The 24083-nt window shown below is 37.8% G+C and overlaps 1 protein-coding gene across 3 annotated transcripts in view; it reads left to right on the forward strand.

Moving 5' to 3' along the window:
* GREB1 (growth regulating estrogen receptor binding 1) overlaps nucleotides 1-24083 on the forward strand; it is a 94556-nt gene that overhangs the window by 15153 nt on the left and 55320 nt on the right. The window lies entirely within an intron of this gene.

The following is a 24083-nucleotide window of genomic DNA, read 5'->3' on the forward strand; positions in this document are numbered from 1 at the left end:
TCTAGTTAAATTCTGATCCTGTGGCTAAATAGATGAATGTAAATTTTTATCAGGAGTGATACATATCTGCAAGTATCATATTTCAGCAGTGGCTTAGATAGTGACTTAGCTAGTGAAGCGGTCACTGCTGTTTGCCAGCCAAAGGCATGTTCTGTTGTGTCATGAATGCATAATTTGTAGGTAAGTATAAGAAGACAGAAGTCAGGGAAGCAGAAGAAAGAGGTAATTTATCTCATAATGATTTCCAGGTTGTCTTTGAGGTTTACAGAATTAGTTCTTTATTTCTCTCTACTGGACATTCATCCAGAACCTTCTGCTACACAAATTTATGAACAGTCTTTCTTTGCCCACTGCCATTTAAAACATATTAAAAAAACCAGATTTGCTGTATAATACCCCTAGTGACTGTGGCCATCATCACTTAGGCAGCTGCTGCTACTGGCCACTCATTCCCACAACAGCCGCACAGCTGCATAGGTGGCATATGTATATTCACGTGGCTATATGGTGAAATAGTCTCAGGAACTGATCTGGCTGAAAATCAACTTAGAAAAAAAGCAATAGATAATTTTTTCAGCTAGGTCATGCTGTAATCCCACTTAACTTGTCCATGTACGAATAGCTGTGTCCAAACAAAGTAAGAGGCATAAATGCGTAGCTTGGGTAAGCCTAGAGGGAGAGGTATTCACTGCACAAACTGGAAAAGCTACTGAAAAAAATTGTTCAGAACCTGTGGAAACCGCTATGGGAAAATGGATTCCCCCTCCTGACATTTACTTGTGCCCATTCATAAATGTTCACATTTGAAGAAAGAAGTCAAAAATCTGACATTCTTAGAAACACAAAAATTGCCTTTTCCACATGCGAATGGGCTGGCCTCTCTCTCTCTTGTTTCTGTGTATCTGCTGTAGATCTTTGGTCTGTCAAAATGATTTTTTAAAATCTGGTTTTAAGTACTGGCCTTCATTCTGCATAATTCAGTCTGGAGAAGCCAAATCAGAATTATAAGAGCTGCAGGAAAAGTCATTATAATTTTTGTAAAAGGATGTCAGACATCATTGTAGATTTCCATCTCTAATCTAGAGTAGAATTAATGATCTCGTAATTAAATGCTATCTAATGTCTAATGCTTTCTAAAAAAAGAAAACTAATATATATGGCAACTGGATAGCCATGCATAGTGATGTGATCTGAATTCGCTGCTCCCTCAAGAGACAGGCTTTAAAGTTGTTAGGTCAAAGCACAGTGGCAGTAATTATTAAGAGAAAAGAAAAAAAAGAGGAAAACAATATTTTGCTACTGTATTAATCTGCTCTCTACCTGCATCATGAATAATATGGTACATAAGTGTCAGTATGAGTTGTTCCATTGCTGAGTATTTCAGTTCTTGGAAAGGAGAAGTAGGTGGAAGTGAAGTGTGTCTATTATTCTGGAGAAGGACATTTAGAGAGGATGCTTTTAAAAAGACAGTGAATAGAAATCAGAGAAAGTAGAATGAATAAGAGAGAACTGTGACCAGGATGCACATGGACTTGAAAGCAGAGTCTGCAGTGCTAAATAAAACAGCTTGTGGTGAGCTTGAACACTGGAACTTCTGATTAGAGTGGTTCCTGGAACCGTTTTGTCCTTCCAGACAGTGCCTGGGCTGGGAATGACGTGTACCAGGGACTGTTCCCCATATGTGTGGACCTCATATATTGTCCCAGGAGGCTTTTTCCCACTAAAACAGTTTTGCAGCCCTTCAGTTTCATGTTGTGAAAGCATCGCTGTGATGACTTGCAACACAGCACTGGTATTGATTCAAATTCTGTCTCAAACCAGACATGACGGTTATGTCCACAGAGCCATAGGGCACTACATGTATCCAAGAAAGCTAGCATGGGCATGCCACAGAATGACCTGTGGCTTGGCTTTATTTCACAATATAGACATAGCAAAGGAACAGCATTCCCTGTTTGGATGTAGCCAATAAATGGATGGGATTGCTGTGAAATGTACCTGCCTTATGGAGTAGTGCTAATGACAGGGACTTCATCTGCATGGGTCTTCAAAGAAACTAATTTCTAGAGGCTACCACTAAGGAGAGTTGAATGTGCCATATAGAGAAAAAGGGACTAATAGGAATAACAAAAAGTTATATCACAGTGTAAAGGGCATATATTGTCTTTCTCTTTTGTGCAAAAATCTTGCAAGGTCATGCAAGTAGACCAAGTGAATGTAAGCTGATGGTGGAAACTACTGTATAAACTAGTGTCATATTATGCACTGATAATTGAATCTCAGCCTGAGGACACGTAAAGCTCTCTGTATGTGTGTATGTATGTTGATACATGTGTATGTACAGGTTGTACCTACCCACCTGGTTTATTTTTATACGTTACTGGTAGATAGCTATTGCTTAAAAATTGTTTCTTAATTCCATACTATGACACCGTTGTCTGAAAAAAATTAAGGAAGTGATAAGCAGAATTTATTTGAAGGAAGCAAAGCTTCAAGTTTGCTTATAAAGTAAAAAACTATTCAATAAGAAAAAAATTCATAAAGCTCTACTTAAGTAAAGAATACGCACCTTAATGGGAAGATGCTATTTGTATAGTATATAGACTGTTGATTGAATGGAGAAGATGAAGAAAAAAAGATTACAATATATTAGTTCTAAGCCCGTAATATCAAGTACTGAAAGAAGTTACCAGTCAGAGTGTTAGAAGAAAAAGGTCTTTGATGATAGAATTCTAGTAAAGATTCTAGTTTGCAGTTGTGTGAACCAGTTATTCCTCCCTCTTCTTAACATTTTTTGTCACAGGAGACTATGAAGAAAAGTAATATTTCTAGCTGAAAGTGACCTGTCCCTTTTGTGGTCTTGACTCATAGCCTACTTTAGCCAGAAATCATCTTCCTCAATCTTAGGCAGCTTGCAGGCAAGCAACAATTACAAAGATTTTTCCTGAGTACCTATGAAGGTGTTTCCCTACATAGGATAAACACTTCAGAAGTCTTCGCATATAGTTCATCCCAAATTCTGTCATAGAGCTACTGTTTGGGTGCCTTTAATACAATGTTTTTCTTTATTCTTCGAAAGTTAACTTCTAATGTAGTGCAATTTCCTGAAACCCGTGTAATAGTGTTTACAAAATAGACAGTCCTTTGGGATCCAAGACATTTCCAAGGAAATGTTTTAGTATGCTTTCAGTAAGTAGAATTATCTGTATTTTATTGTGAGAAATTATATATTGGTTTAGAAAACAAAAGCTGAGATCATAACATTAGTATGTCTTATAACAAATTAGGATAATCTTGAGCCTCCCAGAATCAGAGATATGGGACGAAGCAGAGGGGCCAAGGTGCCCTGTGGTGTGCAGGTGAAGTCACCTGCTCGGAATCAAAGGAAATGTAATTTTCAAAGTTTAAATTAGAAGCCTAAACTTGTTCCCTGCTGATCCTGCGCTAACATTTCTGAATGCATCTTCATAATGCTTCCAAATTATACCATAAAGCTAAGATACATTTTTCTGAAAGAGCCTTTGTCAGCTGTCTAGGGAAAAGACTGTCTCTTTATGAGAAATGTTTGCTGCTATTGAATGAATGACATGTGTATGTAAAATATACTGGTGGTATAATTACAGGGAAAATGAATGCTGGCAGATGTGAAAGAGCCACCCCTGTAAGCAAAGAATTTTGCTCTTACACAAATTACAGGGCAAATGGATGCTGGCAGATGTGGAAGTGCCAGCCCTTTAAGGCAAGAATTTTGTTTCAATAAAAGCTTGTTCCTAACATGTCAATTGGTATGATATTTTCAGTTGTAGTGTTTCAGACATACCATTTTGTTCTGATCATTCTAGAGTGCTATTCCATTCTTTCATCTAGTCACATAGACTCTGTTCTTCTAAATCTTTCTTGATCATGAGAGACTGTCTTCTGCTGCAGGTACAATCTACAATGTGCTGGTACATTGCTCAGATGTGAGAACAATGCCCATTTTTTTTTTTTTTTAATATGAGACACTATCAACCAACAGAAGTAATAGAATTAAAAATAATAGAAATGAGTGTCCTAATTTTTATACTTGAAAGTACAGTGAACTATCTGTCCTGATGCACCCTTGATGTGCCAGTCATGATTTCGTAGACTTCTAGCATATGCCTCTAAGTCACCTCTTTTCTGTTCTGAAGCATCCCAGCCAACTAGGTAGAGCCGAAGCTTGTTAATCCTTTTAGTCTGCCTTCTTGTCTTTCTTTGAACCTTTTCAAGTCCTACTATGTTCTTTTTGATACAGTGGACCGAAAGTGCACTCAGTGCGCTCCAGTGTAAGCACATTATGGATTTGTCCAGTGATATAATCATGTTTTGTGTTTTGCTCTTAATTCTTAAAATCTGCTTTTTATTGAAAATGCTCCAAAATTTCAAATATTACTTGTTCCTAATAAAGTCACTTTATACATTGCTGAGGTTGCTTTTCTCAACCAAGATAATGAAATTCTAGGTCATTTTTTCTATAGGAATATAAAATACTTTCAGGTACAAAGAAGTAATTCTTCATACTTATTTTCTTTGCTCACTATAACTACAAATATAAACACCAGAATCATTAGGATTATGCAACACTTACGTATGGCAGAGAGAGAATGTGATTGTCATTGTGTAGTCTGTAGTTAGCATTGTTTTCTCTCAAGACTTTTATGGTAAAAAAATTACTCCTTGTAATTTGCATTCTGTTTTGTATTGCTCTGGGTTGCCTCCCCTCCTAATACTTTTTGTGTATGTGTCATATAAGATGCAATAATGATTTCAAACAACAGCAAGATGTCAAACAGGGCAAAAATGCCATAATGGCAGTGTTGTTCCTCTCAGGCTTCTTTTCTGTAGTATGAGATGTTGGAAAATGGTAGATTTTAACATTGCTTTCAGCATTATCTCAGAAATCACACATCTGTAAAACTGAATTGTTATTTTATTGAAGAATTTAGTGTCATTCTGTCAGACTTCAGTCCAGAACTGCTTTTTGATAAATTATGAGGATAAAGCAACATCCACCACAACTCTCTTCTCCCTAAATTGGAGAGATATGAGTGGACTGTTCGATGGATGAGGAATTGGCTGGATGGCTGCACCCAGAAGTTAGTGGTCAATGGCTCAATGTCCGGATGGACACCAGTGACAAGCTGCATCCCTCAGGGGTCCGTATTGGGACTACTACTCTTTAATGTCTTCATCAAAATCACAGATAGTGGGATTCAGTGTACTGTCAGCAAGTTTGCAGACTACATGAAGCTGAGTGGTGCAGCTGTCATGCTCAAGGGATGGAATGTCATCCAGAGGCACTTGGACAGGCTCGAGAGGTGGGCCTATGCAAATCTCATGAGGTTCAACAGTGACAAGTGCAGAGTCCTGCACCTGGGTTGGGACAACCACTGGTATCAATATGGTCTGAGGGCTGAGGGGTTGAGAGTACCCCAGAGAAGAAAGACTTGGGGGTACTGGTGGATGAACAATTGGATATTAGTTGGCAACATATGCTTGCAGCCCAGAAGGACAGTCATATCTTGGGCTGCACGCAAAGGAGTATGGTCAGCAGGTAAAGGGAGGTGATCCTGCACCTCTACTCTGCTCTGGTGAGACCCCACCTGCAGTGCTGCATCCAGTTGTGGGGTCCTCAGTACAGGAAAGCACTGGACCTGTAGGAGAGGGTCCAGAGGAGGTCACAAATACGATCAGCGGGATAGAGCACCTCTCCTATGAAGAAAGGCTGTGAGAGCTGGGGTTGTTCATCCTGAAGAAGAGAAGGCTCTGGAGAGACCTTTAGAGCAGCTTTTCAGTTCTTAAAAGAGACATGTAAGGCAGGGAAATATTTTTAGCAGGGCCTGTTGTAATATGATGAGGGGTAATGGTTTAAAACTAAAAGAGGAGGGATTCAGGCTGGACATGGGGAAAAAATTCTTTACAATGAGGGTGGTAAAAGCTGGCACAGGTTGCCCAGAAAGGCGGTAGATGCCCCATCCCTGGAGATGTTCAAGGCCAGGCTGGGTGTGCTTCTGGGCAACCTGATCTTGTCAAAGATGTCCTTGCTCATTGCAGGGGGGTTGGACTAGATGATATTTGAAGGTCCCTTCCAACCCAAACTGTTCTATGATTTTATGATTCTAAAAGAGCAAAAATTATGCTTAATCATGTCATTTTATCATAAATGCTTGCTTTTTAATTTTACCTTTTTTTTGTTTGTTTGTTTGTTGTTTTTTTTTCCCCAAAAGTTAACATCATCGTATATAGTTGCTATGCTATTTCGGCACCACAATAGAACCACGACAACTTGTCTTCTGGTTCTTCTATTTTTAGGAGTTACATAAAATTGACCATGTCTGTGTCATCTGTTCTTGTCATACTTCTATGGAAGGAGAAGAAGGTATTTCAACAGGGCTGGAGGAGGCATGCTGAGCGAAGTTCTGCTTAACCTTCATTTGTACTGTTACTAGCACCAACAGCTAGGTTGGTGCTAGAATTTACCTGCTAGAATTTACTCTGAGGAAGTTTAGAGTAGGCCATTTTCACAACCTTTCTGAACTCACATGTAAAGATACTTGCTTTGGGGCTTGATTCTGGTGGTTGCTGTACTGCTATGCATTTACAGGCCCTACCAAAAGGCAGCTAGCATTAGAATTATTTAGAAGCCCTACAGATTATGGCTGGAGAGGGAGTCAGCACTTGTGTTGTCCAATGTATATCCAGTTGCTGATGTTGGAACCTGTTCCATACCCTTCCAGAGGCAAACAAAAGCAGATTTAGCTGCTTACCCACCTTTCCACGGATGAAAACAACGTTTTGCTTCTTAGTTTCTTGATATTGAAATTTTCAATAGAGTCTTTGAGTAATTTTCAAAGGAGGAGTATTCAAAGTATGTTGTTATCTTGCCTGCCTTTTGGGTATCTAGAACTTCATGTGAGCTCATGATTGAAGCATTTTAGCATCTTTGGATTCTTTGCCTATTTATTTTTATTCTGCAGGTAACTTTGTATTATAAAAGGTAAGGTTGGGCTCAGATACCCGAGTGATGAGAAGTTAATACAGAGACTGCAATTCTGGCATACACAATGTAGTATCAACTAGAACAGTTCTGTATTGACTCTCAGTTCAGAAGGACCTATCTGTACAGCTCATAGTAGAGGAATAGACCTGGAAGACTGTAGTGTAGCTGTGGTTACATGGCCCACACTTAACCTGATAGACTGTATAAAATCTATGTTGGCTTTGCTTGGAGTCACACTGAGAGCTTCTGTACATCCAATATAGCTGACAGCCAAAGTAGGCAACACTTGCATGGATATTTCAGAGTTTCAATGTTCTTCCAAAACTGTGCTTTCTATTGTTCCAGTATTGTTACCATTTTACATATGAATAATTTTCAGCATAAAAATCTGCAGAATCTGTTCTGTTTGTTAGCAGAGCCATGTGACTAATAACTAGGAGAGCTTGGCAAAGCAGAGGAAGAAGATGCTGGCTGTATAACTAGCTAAATACGTTACAGAGGAGAAAGCTTAAATTTCTGTAACACAGACAGTTTGATATGATGCTGAATTCTCACTGGAGCAGACAATATTTTAAGGAATATAAATCATCAGAAATTCTGGTTAATGTATGAGGTCATTCATGAAACAGGTTTGACCCAAAGTCTGTTGATCTCACTGGATTTTGATCTCTACTCTTACTGCAGATCAATAAAGAAACTGTAGAGAAAGACAGGAGGAGATGGGAAAGCTGTGTGCCTTATTTTTCCTCATCTATACTTATAATAATTTAGAAGCTACAGGGAATTCCTAGCGCCATTTACCTAAGTAAGGGAAAAATCTACTTTTTGTTGGAAAACATTGTTTCTACATGACCATATCAGTAGGCTTTCCAAGTAGAATTACAAAAATTGAAAGATTAACTCCTCCACACCCTCTAAACTCCACACATCTACCAGCATTTAAACTAAATATGTAAATATTTAATAAGACGTTAGAACAGATCATGATCCAGCACAGAGGAGTATTCCAGGGGAACTATATTCAGATCTGAGCTTTTCCACAGTTTCTGTATGACTTTGATTGAAATATTTAACTTAGACTCATGAAAGTATTTAGATAACATTATCTGCCATGGATTTCAGTTGTGCTTAGGGATTCAGGTGCTCACAGAAGCTATACTGATGTCACTTCAGGCTGTAATTTCCCATCAGTAAAATGGAGGAAGAACATATCCTTACTTCCCTGTGGTTCTCACAGGGTGATATCATTAACCCCTGAAGTATTCAGGAATTGTGATATATAATGCACAATTTGAAGAATGAGAAATTGGAGATTCTGAGATTTTTGAGATTTCTTCTCAAAATTAAGAAGGCAAAGTTTTCATTTAAGTGAGATTGAAAACTCTGCTGCTGTGAGCGTTCTCATTTAGTGCATCCAGTATACAGCACTAAGCTACTTAGTATCAAGCCAGCAACCAGATGATAGAATTCTTAAGAAAAATGTATATAAAATCAAGGTAAACTAAAGAGATTAAAACTCTAATTACAGTAAGAAGGTATGATAGAAAGTTGTGCTGTAGTACAGCAGCTCTGCATGTATTTGTGCTGTGGTATATTTGTTTTACTTACAAGCTGAGGTATGTATTCATGTCTGATTCATGGGTATGAAAAAAAGACATCCGTTGGTACGTATGGACATGATTCCTCACCAAGAGTATATAAGGGTTGGGAACACATATCTATAAATAGCAGATTATTGGGAAATAGGTACAGAACACGTCAATGACAATGGAAACTGTATAGGTATCTTTAACAGTCTGCAGTGGAATAGCAGCATCACTGTCTTAGAAGCTGGAGATAGGTGGTGGGTTAACACCATCACACACAAGATTTATTCTATTAGTTTCAGTTCACATTCGCAACTGAGTGTAATGTGCCTGTTCCCTGAGTATGAGATGGTGCCACATCTTGTCTCCTGACCCAATGTACTGTACAGTGTCCTGCATCACATGGTTTGGCATATGAGGTCTTTCACAATGAGAGCAAAGACAGTTGAGAGTTCTTAAGAGCGGTGTTTCTAAGCACTCAAATGGATGTTACTCAGCCTAGAGGTTCAGGGTTTTTTTTGCCACTATGACAATTACTAGAGATGAAGGAACACTTCAGGAAGTGTTTTGAGCAGTTGGAACTGTTAATAGCTACAGAAGTATCAGTCAGGCTGTAGCTTTTAAGTTTAAAAAATGGTCTTTGTACATTCAGTTAAGATTTTTACACAGGTACAGCATGACTGAACAAAGAGTGGGTGCTTTTGTGCAGTGTGTGAATAAACATGAAATGTGGGTGAGATATGAAAGCACCAACAGTTTCGGTTACCATTAAGAGCAATGAAGAGACAACAGTGACACGCTGAAATGTTCCTGTTGTGCACTGAGAAAATGAAGGCTTTTTCTGGCAATGGTTGGACCAGTTGTAAAACAATGTGTCTGATTAATAATACATTCTATTGAAAAGAAATGGGTGGTTTGCTTAGGTATGATTCATTGTTGTCTGCTGCAGCAATTCTGTTGCTTGCCTTAATGTCAGTATGACCCTGTTTATTTTAATTTGTCAGTGTTTAGAGTCTGTGCAGTTGGTGTTTTAGGAGGAATAGCAAGAGATAGCAATTTATGGGTTCCTCTAGTTTTTGCCAAGCCTGTCTTTCATTATTTTCTTTATTTCCTTCTCCTTCCCGATCCCCTTTTCTTCTTCTGATTCATTATTAAAACTTTGTTGTTTTTTAAAACTTAATGGACATTCTTTCTTAATTCTTTAATAACTTTTTTCCTCAGAGATTTTAAAAGCATGTACTATTGTGATCAAGATCCTTGCTAATTCAGTGATACGTAGAACAAAAGTCCTTGTATGGTTTTAAATACAAAACAGTATTTTAGAAGGCTTTTGTGTGACTTTAATACATTTTAATATAAAAGACAATCCTATTCCAGCTATCTGGTTACTTTATAAATATTCGTTCTCTACACTTGCTCTCTCAGTTTCTTTCACAATAGGTGCCTGCAAATTATTTTGCAGTTCTCCTGAACGTCTTTTTCTAAAACTCCTGTTTCTTTAATGCCTACAAAAACTGAAAAGTAGTTTCCTGACATGATTTTTTCTGGCAGCATGACTTGTAATCTTGAGTGTAACTGTTCTCTGCACTTTAGAAAAGTGATATTATCCCCAATTTAAAGTCAAACAGTGGAAAGACAGTGAGGTTACAGAAAATTAAAAAAAAAAAAAAAACCCAACACAAAAACCCAACCCAAATCACAAAAGAAAAAGAAAAAATAAAAGGCAGACAAAGGACTTTGAAGAATTTACATGGAATATTCCAAACTGAAATCCTGAGAACCCTACCCTGCTACCTGGGAGGGGAGAACCCAGCTTCTTTGAACCCACAGATGTCTTGGGAAGCTGTGGCCAAAGGGCCATGTGGTGCAATGGCTCTTACGCACATTGCTCAGGGTAACATTCTTCATAATGGATGGGCTGTGTCTGCAGTGCTTTATACTACTTCTGTGCCTCTGAGGCACAGGTTTTATGCATGTGTGTTCAGATGACCAAGTAGTGTGAAGTATGTTTCACAGCTAGCCAGAATGGACTGTTCATGGACTCATGGCATGGCATGTGCTGCCTGCCTGGAAGTATGGATGAGAACAGGTGTGTGGGAGCACCAGACCTTTCGGGAAACTCTTGGAGAACTGTGCAGGGTGATGGTAACAAACCTGACACAATCTTGTCCACGCTGGCTAGAAAAAGGAGTGCTTTATTCAACCACCAGCAGAACTAAAGCTGACTGCAGAATGCCTGGATGTAAACTAACATGTTTGCAGCGTAGGCAGGTATCTCAGTATACCTTGAAGCATATCAAAGACCATTAAACATCTACGTGTAAGCAACTGAACTGAGCCCCAAGACTAAATATAGAAATCTTCATGTAGATGACTGCAGCTGCAACACCTGGTAGTCAATCAAGCTATAGCCAATATAGTCAACAAAGCCAGGTGAGTGAGTCAGCTCATGCTGAACTAAATAAACACTAGTGGCTGGTCAGCTGAATCATGCTCTCAGCTTTATCGATTTAAATGATTACAATATAAAATTTTGCCTAGTGAACCAGTAGATACCTGCAGTCTGATTCATTTGTGTAAATATAGGTGCCTCTTTTCATGCGAGGTTTGCTGGTTTACCCAAGATGTCCATAAAGGACTGGCAGATATGACAGAGGACTTGCCCAGACCTCTGCTGCTTTGAAGCAGCAGCTAAAATCCAGGCAGAATACCCTAGAACATCTCAAAGTTAGAAGATGCCTGCAGTTAGGCAGCTGAATCAAACTCCTGGATGATCTTAAAAGTTTCCTTCTGTACAAATCCAAAGCACAAGACTAAGTATATTTCTCATGGAGGAGATCGTTTGGGTTCTGCATAAGTACCCTAAAAAGCTCAACCTGGTAGGTATTTTTAGACTATATATATGATTTTTTATATAAGATTTTGTACACATTTCAATATTTCTGGATAATTACAAAAGGCAGGTATGCCTGCAACATTTTAAAAATGTTTTGAGAAGAAAAGTAGTTGTCTTGCAGTTAAACCAGTCATTCTGATTGGTAGGACCCAGTTCTTTCATACACAATCTGCACGCAGAATGCTTCAAATAGTAAGTTGTTGGGTGTTTTGGAGGGACAGTCTCCATTCTTCCCTGATAAAGCTGTTGGACAAATCAGTCATTTGATCACAAATAACCCTTGCTCAGTTTCTTGGACCCCTCCAACATTAAACTTAAAAACCATCTCCTAATTTTCTGGTTGTGCAGTGAACAACTCTTTCCTTGTTCTTTCTTATCAACAAATGTCTTAGTAAAATATTTTCATGATGCTGTTTATGATTTTGTCCTTGTCTCTTAGTGTTTTGAAGTTCTTAAATCTTGTTACCCTGGAGTTATAATCTCAGGTTATGTCCCTTGTTTCACTTCTGTTCTAGTGTTCTCAAACTCTGGAACACATGCTCTGGAGATTCCTGTAAAAAAAAGATTATTTTCTGTAAGTGCACAGAGTACAAGGTATATGTTTTACATGCCTCTTGTTGGGATAATTTCATGGTCATCTTTCTCCTAACAACTGTTCCGTCAATTCATCACTTACATTACCCAGATTCAGCAACCAATTTCAGCAGACAGACCCATGCTTTTCTGATGTGTGTTCCATCAGTAGGTGCATTCTGATCAATTCCCACTGATTCTGTATACAAGATCCCCTCCATTATCACTGCTCATTCCTGCATTCTGTCCCTGGGTACTAACCAAGCACTAAGGCTTCTCTCTACTTACTTGCCCTTTCTTCTCTTGTGGAACTTCTGTTCCATGCCAATGTCCAAGGCAGGCAGGCCTCTTTTACATTCTGCATTCCATTACTGAATATCAGGTTAGCATAATCTCCTATAACACCTACCCAATACTAATGTTCTTTACAAGTGGTGTCCTGTTTCCCATCCCAAAGCAGAAATAGGCACTGCAGCATCCCAGACTTCATTCTAGATAGCACCCTGTGCAGAATCCTAGAGAAATTTTGTTCATATGTACAACAGTTCTGGGGCAAGTATGTTTGGCTGGAGTCCATCAAGCAGTACCTCTTTAAAATGTGAATTTTATGGTTTGTGTTATTGTTGACCTAGGAAATTATCAAAAGTGACTCTTCCAAAAACCATGTGCTTTCATCTGCATGCATATGCATTTCTTGCAGTGTTTGTTTTCCTTTTGGATTTCTCTAAACTTTGGCTGTCAATAGAGTCTTTCAAGTGTCATCTTGTCAGGTTAAAGTGTTTAAGGTACACAACTGTACAATGCTTTTAGGAAACCAGACAGTGATTTCTGCATTCCCTAGCTGAATGATTTTGTACCCTACTTGAGAATGACATGACTGAGGTCTTCCATATTTGGTGTTAAGTATAGAACATCTGTAAAGCTTCTGGTTCACTTCCATAGTAACAGAGAAGCATACCAGTCACTCTGTTAGAGCATTGCTTGCTACTTTCTGTACAATTTCTTCTTCACATTCTTTCATACAGTGCCTCCATTTAGAATTCAAGTATAGAACAGAACAGAATGGACTATTTCAGTTGGAAGGGACTGACAGTGATCATCTAGACCAAGTACCTGACCACTTCAGGGCTGACCAGAAGTTGAAGTATGCTGTTAAAGGCATTGTTCAAATACCTCTTAAACACTGAGTATGTATGTAGAGTATATGGTTTCTTTTAAAATTACCGAGTAAATAACGTAAGCTTTCCATTAATGTGGAAATAGTTTTCAGAGAAAACACTGATCCCCTAAGTCTCGAAGGGATTCCTCAGCAGGCTTTACAATTTTATTTTTTTCTGCATTGTGTTACAGAAGAAGAATCAAAAGGTGTCATTTTAAAACTGAAGTATGTTATTGAAACAATCTTCATAGTCTGGAGATAAAGATCCTGATTGCACCACCATCCCAGGCCACATGTTTCTGGGCCTTTCCTTTTGTGTAAATTAGTGCCCATATGCTTTATGCTTACCTAGATGAGGGATCTGATTTATCTAAACAAAACCCTACAAAGCTTACTAGTTTTCAACTGTATCAGCTCAGATCAATGCCACTGAATAACAGAGGGAGAATATATAATCGAGAGTGAAAGACATCACTTTTCAGCTGTAACATGAGTTTAGAGCAGCTTAAGCCAGCCATGAAATTGTACCCTGAGAGTGAAGGTCGCAAATGAAGTTTCACAAGCTGTACTGAAAAATAATATCTTTTCATTGTTCAGTGTACCCTGCATACAAAGGTTATAGAGAGCCTTAATTCAACTGAGAGCCTGGATAAGTGCTTGATTTTACTAATTTCAGTGGTACTTAACTGAGCTTAAAATCAAGCACATACATATCTGAATGTTTCACGGAGCCACAGGAAAAAGAAAATTCCATTTTTAGAATAAATGCTTTCATCTTCTGAAGTGATGTGCTGCAATTTGTGACCTAAGGAAACATTTGATAGATATACCTTTACCAGAAATAAACATTCTCTGTACATGTACTCTAGATGTATCTTGAAAAGATGCAGTGTTTGTTTATGCACGATACAATGGCTCTTTCTTTGTATATCCAGCATTATATTTAACATCCTCTCCCAAATATTGTTTTGATTTCCTGTCCTTCTATTCAGAAGATACAGGCATAGTACCAACATAAAGATAATATTGCTGCATATCTTAATTTCTGTTCTCCTGTTAATTATGTCTTCTCTTAACGAAATGAAGCGCTCACAGTGTGTGCTTTATGGTTTCTTTAGTGATACAATGCAAAAGGACACACTAATTTCTTTAAAAAACCCTACCTTCAGTCCTTTTAAAAACCTGCAACAAAATTGTTGATGTTAATAATGCTTCAGGCTGATAGATTGATACATGACTGGCCAGGTACACCATGACCTAGCGCAGCACTTCAGTATTAATAAGATACAAAGGCAGACAATTTATCATTTAGTATACCCAGCACACAAATTAGAGAACAGCTTGCCAGGGCATATTGTGGTCTCATTACTTTGTTTTTCTCATAGTTGCAGAATAGATAGCTTTAAAATCTTTCTGTGCTTTACTGTGACAGGAGAGTGTTCATGTCATGGTGACCTGAATGAGTTGTTCAGTTGCGCACAGTGCTGACTCAGGAGCCTTAAGTGTCCTAACAAATTCTCCAAGCAGCAGACTCTTCTAAATCAAACGAAGGAAAACTCCATAAAGATATAATCACTGGCAGTTACCACAGGTGTAAGATGTTCAGCAGTGCAATCAGAATATGAAACTTTGGGAGTAATTTACTGGATGTCACTGAGGAGCACATGCTTTCATTACGGTACAGTATATTTTCTCTTACATTGCTAGTATTCCCATGCTACAAAATACTGTTACTGTTTAATGCAAATGTGTAAATTTCATAAGGCAATGTACACTGACTTATATTGTTTACTGTTCAAATATTACAGTTGAGAGATATTTTACAGGTAGTATTAATGTTTTATGCATGTGCATTTGTCTGCAACCTCCTGGCTTGTCAGTCATTTGCTGTCTTTGGGGTGAGTGATTTCCTCTCAGGAAAACTTGGAAATCTGAAAGCAAAATATAATAAATGCAGACAACTTGAATTTTTAAACCCTCAAAATATACAGCTCAAATCTCAAACTGCTTTTGAGTTCAGTTTCTTAAATTGATTGAATTTGAGCTATGTAGTTGTTCTTTAACAATGCTTGTCTAATCCTTTTGGATTGATTATTTATGTTTATTTCTCATTTGATGTGTTTTCAACACATAGTACGTATGCAACTGATCTCCTAATTGAGTACACCTTGATGTTCAGTTCCCTATTGCAGTGTACTACATTCACCTACAGATGTATTTGCTATCCACAGATGGTGAAGCATATTTTAGACTGCTCCCATTGTGTTTCTGCCCACTCTTTGTTCATTAGAGATGAAAAATATGATCCAGATATAGCATAGTGTGTTTTGTCAGAAGAAATTAGTGAAGATCTTTTTCATGCAGTGAGGCCCTTCTCGGTGAAAGAGGTAAAGGCTCTGAAGCTTGCACTCTTGTGTATACCCCTGGAGAACTGCCACAGAGACTGTCTGGCTCTGCCTCTGCTGCTCTGAAAGAGACAGCTCTGACGTGTCTTTAAACTGTACATCCCACTCTGGGGGTGCGTGTGGCTGCCCCACAGACCTGCTGCATTGCTTCCAGGAATGAGCCTAGAGGGGTAGGCTTGTGTAAGAAAAAACAGAAGTCTAGTTTTGAGGACAGCTCAAAAGCCAGTCAGGACAATGAGTGCCAGGTTATTCTTTGTATACTTACTTTGGATTCTGAAAAGATTCTCAGAAACGGTCTCTAGCACCAGTAACCAGAAGTAAGAGTCATGTACCCCAAGTGCTTATTTCTTAGAATTTTCTTTGAGGAAAATGCATTCTAAGATACTCTCTTCTTCTGGCTTGCCAGTCTGCTTCCTGCTGCTTTATTCTTAAGATCTCCATTGCTGCTGTACTCAGAGGTACAGGGCAAGCATGTGAGACAGTTCTTGAGAGTTTTATCTCTTCCCTGGGTAATAATGAGGAAGCCTTTGCCTTCTATGGAGCTGGGGAGGGGAATGACCTAGACCTGTACAATTTGGGGATCATTTTTTTACTAATTTTCCAGTCACCACTTTGATCATTGCTTCCTAGAGTTGATTTGTGGCACCTCCTTCCCTCCCTTTCTCCTCCCTCTACTTGGCTTCTTCCTGCTGCTTAACAAGCTCAATTGGTTTTATGTATGTAATTCTTTTTTTTTAAGAGAGTTTGAAGGTGGTCTCTAAAAGAATTGCTTTCATCCAAAGCCAGGAGCTGATCAAAGCAACACACAAAAGCCAAATGGGAGCCAAGGCAGAGCTGCCTAACCAGCCATAGGGTCAGGGCTCTGTGCTGAAGAAATAGTAAAGCATATTAGCTGAACTACGCTGGGAGCTGCTGATAAGGGATTTTCTCTCCAGTAGCACCTGCAAAGTTTATGAGATCCTGCTGGAAAATCAAAGAAATCTGCATCAGAATACGTTGTTTCCTGAAGAGAGGAGTGTGAAGGCATTTACAGGATCAAATGCCACTGCCTAAATGTATTTATTGCCATCTCATATATTAGGCTCAATCTGCACTATTATTACAACACTGGAATATCACCCAGCTCTACATTTTTTATGAAGTATTTTATTTTTATGAAGTTTTTATTTTATTTTATGAAGTGGCTCCTTAGTCCAGTTGTCAGGATAGTAAGGAATGACATGTATGAATGTCTCTGAAAAGAAGGTTCATGATAAATAAAAAGAGCAAGTAAATGAAAATCGGTGTTATCAGTATGTCTTAAAATAGATTTCCAGTGAAAATTGCAATTAAGAAACAAGTTAATAATAGATGTTCAGTCATCTGTAAAAAGTCTAATTAAAATTTCTTCTGAATTCTTTTTGGAGATACATTGGTCCCAATAGTGATTAAGATTTTTAAAAACATTGGTAGCAATCCAATGCATGGCTTTTCACAAAGGACTTTCTGCCAGTTTGAATGTTGTCATTTTTTTTCTCCTATATTAAGATAAGCTTAAGTAGAGTCTCATTTTGAAAGAAATCATTACTTCAAATGTCTCAAAAAAATTCGACTCCTGTTTGAGAGTGGGCATAAAAATTTCCGGGGTGAAGGAAGTTTAAGTTTTCTGTAGTCATAAAAGAAGACTAAACTATGTCTTAAAACCAAAACAGCCTTTCATCCTTAAATAATTAAAGGAATCTGGTTGCAACTGGAGTTTTATGTTTCCTCAGAAAACTACAATGTAGGCTGTCACAGCTTCGATTCGTTGTCACTAAATTGCCAACATGCCTTAGTCTGGATCTCCAAGCATAGCTGTATATTTTAATGGGTTTATGACAGGTTAGACTGCTTAGTCAAGCTTTATGTTTTTGGTTCAAAGTAAAGTTAAATTTGTACAAGAAGTTTAAAAAACACTTTTTTTTTCTTTTTTTCTTTTTTTTTTTTTTTTTGACATATTGGGAAATTATTTTTCTTTTTTCTTTAGAAAAATACTCATTTGTGATTTGTGCTACTGTTCCCTGCAAAATTGTAGCATTTTTGTGGGAAAATGAAACACTGTCCTCAAAACTAATGCTTGTTGGTTTGCAGTTGAAAACATTTAGCAAAAATACGAAAATACTTGGTTTGAGGTGAAGTTATCTTTCCAGTGACCAAAATAGATGTGAAATAATTTCATATTCAGCATGATCCATTAAAATGTTTGATTTATTATCTGAAGGAAAAAATGTAAGCAAGAGCTTCCTAATAGTGCTTTTATTGAGGTTGATTAACAGTGATTTGTCCAGGTCTGTTCTCATCCCTTTTGATATGCATCTGTGTGATTTTTTTCCAAGGGCACAGAGGGCAGTTAAGAAATGGGCTTGTTTTTTCAGTAGGTGGGGAAAATTGCATACATTTGATTTCATTTCAAAGGTGTCTGTATTAGTCTCTGCAGCAATCTCCTCAGAATAAAGACATTTCCCTATACTTCTGAAGGGAGTGAAAGAGCTGATTTCAGTAAGTAAAAGTATTTTGGCTTGGAATCTAAAGTTGCAAAAAAGCTCAGTGATTTCTTCCCACTTCCCACTCTTCCCAGTGCACTTGAAAGCTTGGCACTTCTCAATCTGTGCTCTCGTTCCAACATCCTGTTGCTTGGAAACATGAGTCAGTGGAGGAAATCATCTCACTGTTAATGATAAAAATTAAAAGCCAACCTAAAAGGAAAAAGTAAAGAGAGCTGACTAATCTTCCTGCAGTATATTCTCTTTATGGGAACAGCAGCAGAATTGTTCTTGGCTATATGAAGGTGGTAGGATTATATTCTCTGTGACCTATCATCAGCCTTAATCAGAGTCTGTGTGTTTAATCATGAGCTACTTTCCAAAGTGGCATTATTAGAAAACCATTAAGTTTAATCTGGTCTGGCCTGTAGATAACATTTCTAATGTAATTCCACGGGAGATATATAAATTCTAAGATCTCGTAACAGAAAAGCAGCTGAAATTTCTGGCAAAGTAACTGTGGGTAAGTTAAAAGTTTTATGTTGCCTTTAAAATGTATTGGCCAGATGGGGTCTACTGAACTGTCATAATAAGTTTAATTGTATATGAAACCCAGAACAACTAGAGACTTTCTAATGATCTGACAGCTTTATGGTGGTGGAATAAATTTCTTTGCTGAAGAAGTGGATTTCAATCAGCAGATCCATAGGTGACTACCAGTTTTAATAGAGTTGATCTCAGCAGAAGATCATAATTTCATTCCTCAGCAACTTTTGAAGCTTCAGAATTTTTCTATCCGGGTAAGCCTAACAGCAGAAAATTGAACCTTTTTTGAAGATTTTGGTGAAAATCGTAAAAATAGTAAAAAGAGTTCCTGTAGTCTGGAATTGATCTCACATGAAGAAATCTATTTAAAAGGTTCTCACGTTCCAGTATTTTACCATAGTCATCAGTCTTCTGAGTCCTTTTTTCCTCTCTCTTACTGTCAAGTCATTCTGGCAGAAGATTATGAGGAAATAGATTTGACTTCCAGAAGCTAGTATTTTTTTTGCAGAAATTGGGCAACAGCCCACCAATTCACTACACCTGTAGGTGGCTTTGTACCCACAAATAAAAAACTTCGTACATTACAAGTGATAGTTTTGTAGTACATGAACAACTATATTGCTTTCTGAAAGAATAAGCTTTTCTTTGTCTTTGTCCATATGAACTACAGCTGTATTAGTAAATTAAACAGTTGCAGGAACAATTCCTGTGAGCCAGGAGCCAATTTTCTGTTGTAATGTCTGGACACAGCTCTGCTGCTCACACTCACTCCCTGCAGTAATTTCCAGGCACATTTCAGAAGTTATAATGGACTAGTGACCATTCCCAAAAGGCATTTTGGATGGAGTAAACCTTTCTTTTGCTTGCTGTAAGCTGTAGCAGTATGCTGAGTCTGTTGTGGGATTCATGTCAGTAAGAGTCTCTCTTAGTCCTCCTGAATCAAGAACTTATGTAACCTGTGGGAACAGATTTAGCACACAGTATCACTTTCACACAAGAAAAATGTTAATATAAAAGATAAAGAGTAATTTATTTTTCCAAATCCAAAGCTAAAGAATGCACTAGCTGTAATTACAAGTAGCTTCATGGAAGTAAAAGAGTAAAACATGATCACACAATATTGTGGTTGAACTGAATCTGTGTTATAGTATGCATCACTGACATTGAATAGAACCAGCTTTTTGCTGTCTCCATATATATTTTTCTTCTTATAGTTACATTTACATACACGTCCCTGTCCTGGGATTTCTTTCTTATTAATCTCATTGTTTTTAATACAGGTTTTCAACAATTACTAGGGACTTTAAGAAACTTTAGAAATAATTATGTGTTTTGGATATTACTGGATGGATCTGACTCACCTTCAAAGAGCAAAAGGATTATACTAACAATTTTTCTGGTACTGATCTGTGAATAGATCTGTGAATAAAGAATGCTTTCTTCTCCTAGAAAAATTTAATAGATAACCTTTTGGATACCTAAATCCATAGTTCATAAAACAAACAGTGATAAGCTGCCTTTTGTCATCATGATAACAACTTATTTTGGAATAACAGTGAGCTTGGAAACATCTTACCATTCTCCTGGTAGAAATGATACAATAGAAATTACTGTGTTAGGTTATTTCAAAGGTATGAAAGCTGGCTCATTAACCTAGGAAAATGCATCCATTGCTATACAGTTTTGATGGAAGGATTAATATATTAACGTGGTAATGTCAATTATATTTTGTCCTGTAAAAACTTTGCAACTTAACATGAATCTTTTCTACTTGTAATAATTTGTAAGTCATATCTAAGTTTGAATTTGTTAGTAGTTAGCTGTGTCTTCCTAATTTCCCACTTAGATCTCCTGACTATTTTCCAGGCCTTCTTAATACAGCCCACATATGTTCTTTGCTTTACGCAGTTTCTGCTGAATGTCTAAATGGGAAAGGTCAAAGGCCCTTGATTGATATCCATGCTCTAAAGTCTACAGCTTTCCTTAGGATACCCAGTCCTAGGTATAGGATAAATTTTGGCCAGTATTCATGTGCTAGATCTTCAGTCTTCACCAAATCTTAATATCCCTTTATCACAGACAACTGCAACTGAAGAGTCACTAGTGTGTTACTGTCTTTGTTCCACTGAGCAGAAGATCTCCCTCCAAGATGTAGGTGATGGGCCCGCATGTCCTCCTTCTGTTGACAATTGCTCTGTGTTATCGTGATCATTCACTGTCATGGCTCTCATGGTAGGTACTGCCCTGGTGGCCAAGAGGGAACTCGTTTTCTAAATCTCAGCAGCCGAAGTATGGGATAATAGCAGAATAGTGCAGGTTTTCTTCAAAACCTGACTAGTTCAACTGCAGTTGAACTTGAAGTTGACTCCATGTGTGACAGATATTAACCTTTAAGAAGATCCATATTTTTCCCAGTCACATAATCCCTGTTTACCACAGGAATCCTGACAGTTCCTTGTTTGGAATTTGAGGGCTGTTGTCTGTAGTGATTAATACATATCTACTCTCATTTTCATATGCCTGGGCTTGTCATCTCTCTTTGATGGCATTATCCATGAGTTTCTAAGACATTGGCCTGCCCCTCTTCATTTGTATCTGCACTTGTTTCTTAGGATTCTAAGTTCCTTAGAGTGGTTATCTTTTTATTATGGTTTTAAGGAAGACAAGGTCCAGATCTTTCCCTTTTTTCTTCACTTTGTATTGGCAAGTGTTTTTCTCTGCATGCTCTCCATGGAAACTGACAGTGTGATAGGGAGGTGCCCTTTGATTTATCAGTAGCTGGGGTCGAAGGCTATCCTTCTATGTCAGTGTGGGTTTGTGGTTTTTTTAATAAATCTGGTCACCATCTATGTTCATGGCTTGGAATTTCACAAATATTTGAAAGCTTAGTCTGTGCCACCCACTTGTATCCAAGAGAGAAATAAGTCTGGGCTGAGAACACTGAGTTCATTGAAGCAGGAAAATAGAACTCAAAGCTTTTGCTTACTGGCTCCATGGAGTCAACAACTGTCAATTAGGGTACCACAATCTGAGCAGCTTTAAAGAAGAGAGTAGATGACAACCAACATGGAGTTAGTTGGACACAGCTTCTCCCTTGCTTGCTTCGTAGAAGTAATTTCTCCTGCAATGGAGAGAGTCACTGGGATTCTGAAAGTCAAAGGCTGATGCTAGCAAAAAAACTCACGCAATGTCCGTTTACTGGTTTGATGATGAAAAATATTGTGTTTATGGTGCATGTTTGATGGCACATGTTTGATAATGAAAAATGGCTATAAAATACATCTTCCAAAGTATGTTCCTGTTTTTATCATTGCATTTGGCACTCTGATTGTAAGATTCCAGAGGTATACAAGCGCTTACCAGGTATACAAATCCAGAAAGCATATTTTTGTTTCATTTTACCCAATCACACAACTAAATTAGCACCCCAATGGGTAAGCAAACGTGCTTATGTTTTAAAGGATTCCTTATCACAAAGGTAAGATCCTAGTTTCTGCTCTCCTCAGGGTTAAACATGGGGTTTCTGTTTTGTCTACTAGTGGGCTCTGTAAATCCCGAGCAAGGGTGTTAAATCCCTGTAAACGGTGTATCTATTAACTGTACAGAATAATAGCTGACTCTGTCTATGGAATAGAGTTTATAAATATAAATACTACAGTGCTTTCTCATTTGTCACCATTAGATCCAGATAATGATCAGTGAAGCAAGTAAGCCTTCATTCCTGGAAGGGTTCAAGGCCAGATTGGATGGGGCTTTGAGCAACCTGGTCTAGTGAAAGGTGTCCCTACCCATGGCAGGGGGGATGGAACTAGATGATCTTTTAGGTCCCTTCCAAAACTAACAGTTCTATGATTCACTGCATAAAGCAGATGTGTGCCTGTTCATCTGATAATGCTTTTGAATTGTCTTGTGTGTGTTTAGTTGTGCTGTTTTGCCTCACTCTGTATGAATTTAAAAACTTCCTATTTTTCATGTGCTTTAATTAAGCTTTTCAAGGCATGAATAAGTTTGAATATTAGGTAAACCAGTCTGCTTTGCATGGTTATCTTGAGCACAGGTAGAATTCAGCCTTTTGTAAGACAAGCCTCTGCCACTGCAGTCAAACTTTTAGATACTCTCTTTGTGCTGTATCAGTGATTTTTTTAAGTGCAAAAAATCTTTTGGATGTAGTGTGAGCTTTTCATGTTTTAGCTCTGTATTTAAACGAAGCACTCTACGTAAAAAGGTGTGCGGAATGGATGATAGCTGAATGCTGTTTCCATTTCTAAAGATGCAACTATGAATGTTAACATATTGAAAGCATGCTCATGCATTTTTTTTTCCTCTTTAGTCCAGACTGTGATGAACAGGCATATAAACCATATTGTAGGTGCCTCTGAAAATGTAGAGATGGGTCCCTGAGACTGCAGATGTCTCTGACTTAACAATAGAAAATACAAGTTCAAAATATGGGAATGAATTTTTAAAATATCAAAGAATTAAATAGTTATCTGTCAAGTATGTAATTGTTTATCCTTGTTACATTAAATATAAGACATCAACGTAACAATGACAAACAATTATCAAGATACCTGGTAGTCATATAATGGTTGAAAGATGGATTAGAATTAGAACGAAACATCTTCTACTGCTTTTGTGTAAAAACAGCGTTTAGTATAATCATGTCAGAGCTTGACCTTGATTTTCCTACATACACCTCTGATTAAGCTTTTTTAAGGACAATACTGATGTCAGGCTTTCCTCATTGTCTTCAATTGTGCTCGGTGTAGGTGAAGCAGTAATTAAAACAAGATGAGCCAGAGAGTTCCTATCAATGCAGAAAGGGATCTGTAATCTGCTTTTTGTATTGGAAGAGGAGATGCAGCCTCACTTCCATATTAGTTCTGAAAATCACCAACAGTCTTTGCAGCCTCCCATTTACCCTTCACCAAATGGATACATCAGTACCGTTCACTGCATTACTGTTTGATTTTGTGTATATGCACGCCTTGTCAGTAGTGTCTACTTTTAATCCAGATCTTGTTCTTAAATGCTGCCTGCATTGTTTTAGAATTGTTAATGTAACAACACAATAGATTTTATAATACTTATTGTGCTTCATTAATATTATATATATATCAATATGCTCTATTGTATTAATTATAATGTTTATGCTATTAACATGATGCAAACAAGTATACAAAAATATTATTACATATGTAAAATATGTGTTACAAAGTCATAAAAAGGTATCTGAATCATCAACTTTGTATGTTGTTCCTTTCAAACGCCTTCTTCCTTCAAGAGCAGTATGTGATTTTACAGTAGTTTTTCTTTCAGTTGACTGATTCCTGCAGGATGCTTCCCAACAGGCTCATTTCCCAAGCAGAACCCAGTGCTGAGGAGGGGCTGTTCAG

This window comes from Lathamus discolor, chromosome 5, assembly GCF_037157495.1.
Source record: "Lathamus discolor isolate bLatDis1 chromosome 5, bLatDis1.hap1, whole genome shotgun sequence".
In the NCBI taxonomy this organism is placed as follows: Eukaryota; Metazoa; Chordata; class Aves; order Psittaciformes; family Psittacidae; genus Lathamus; species Lathamus discolor.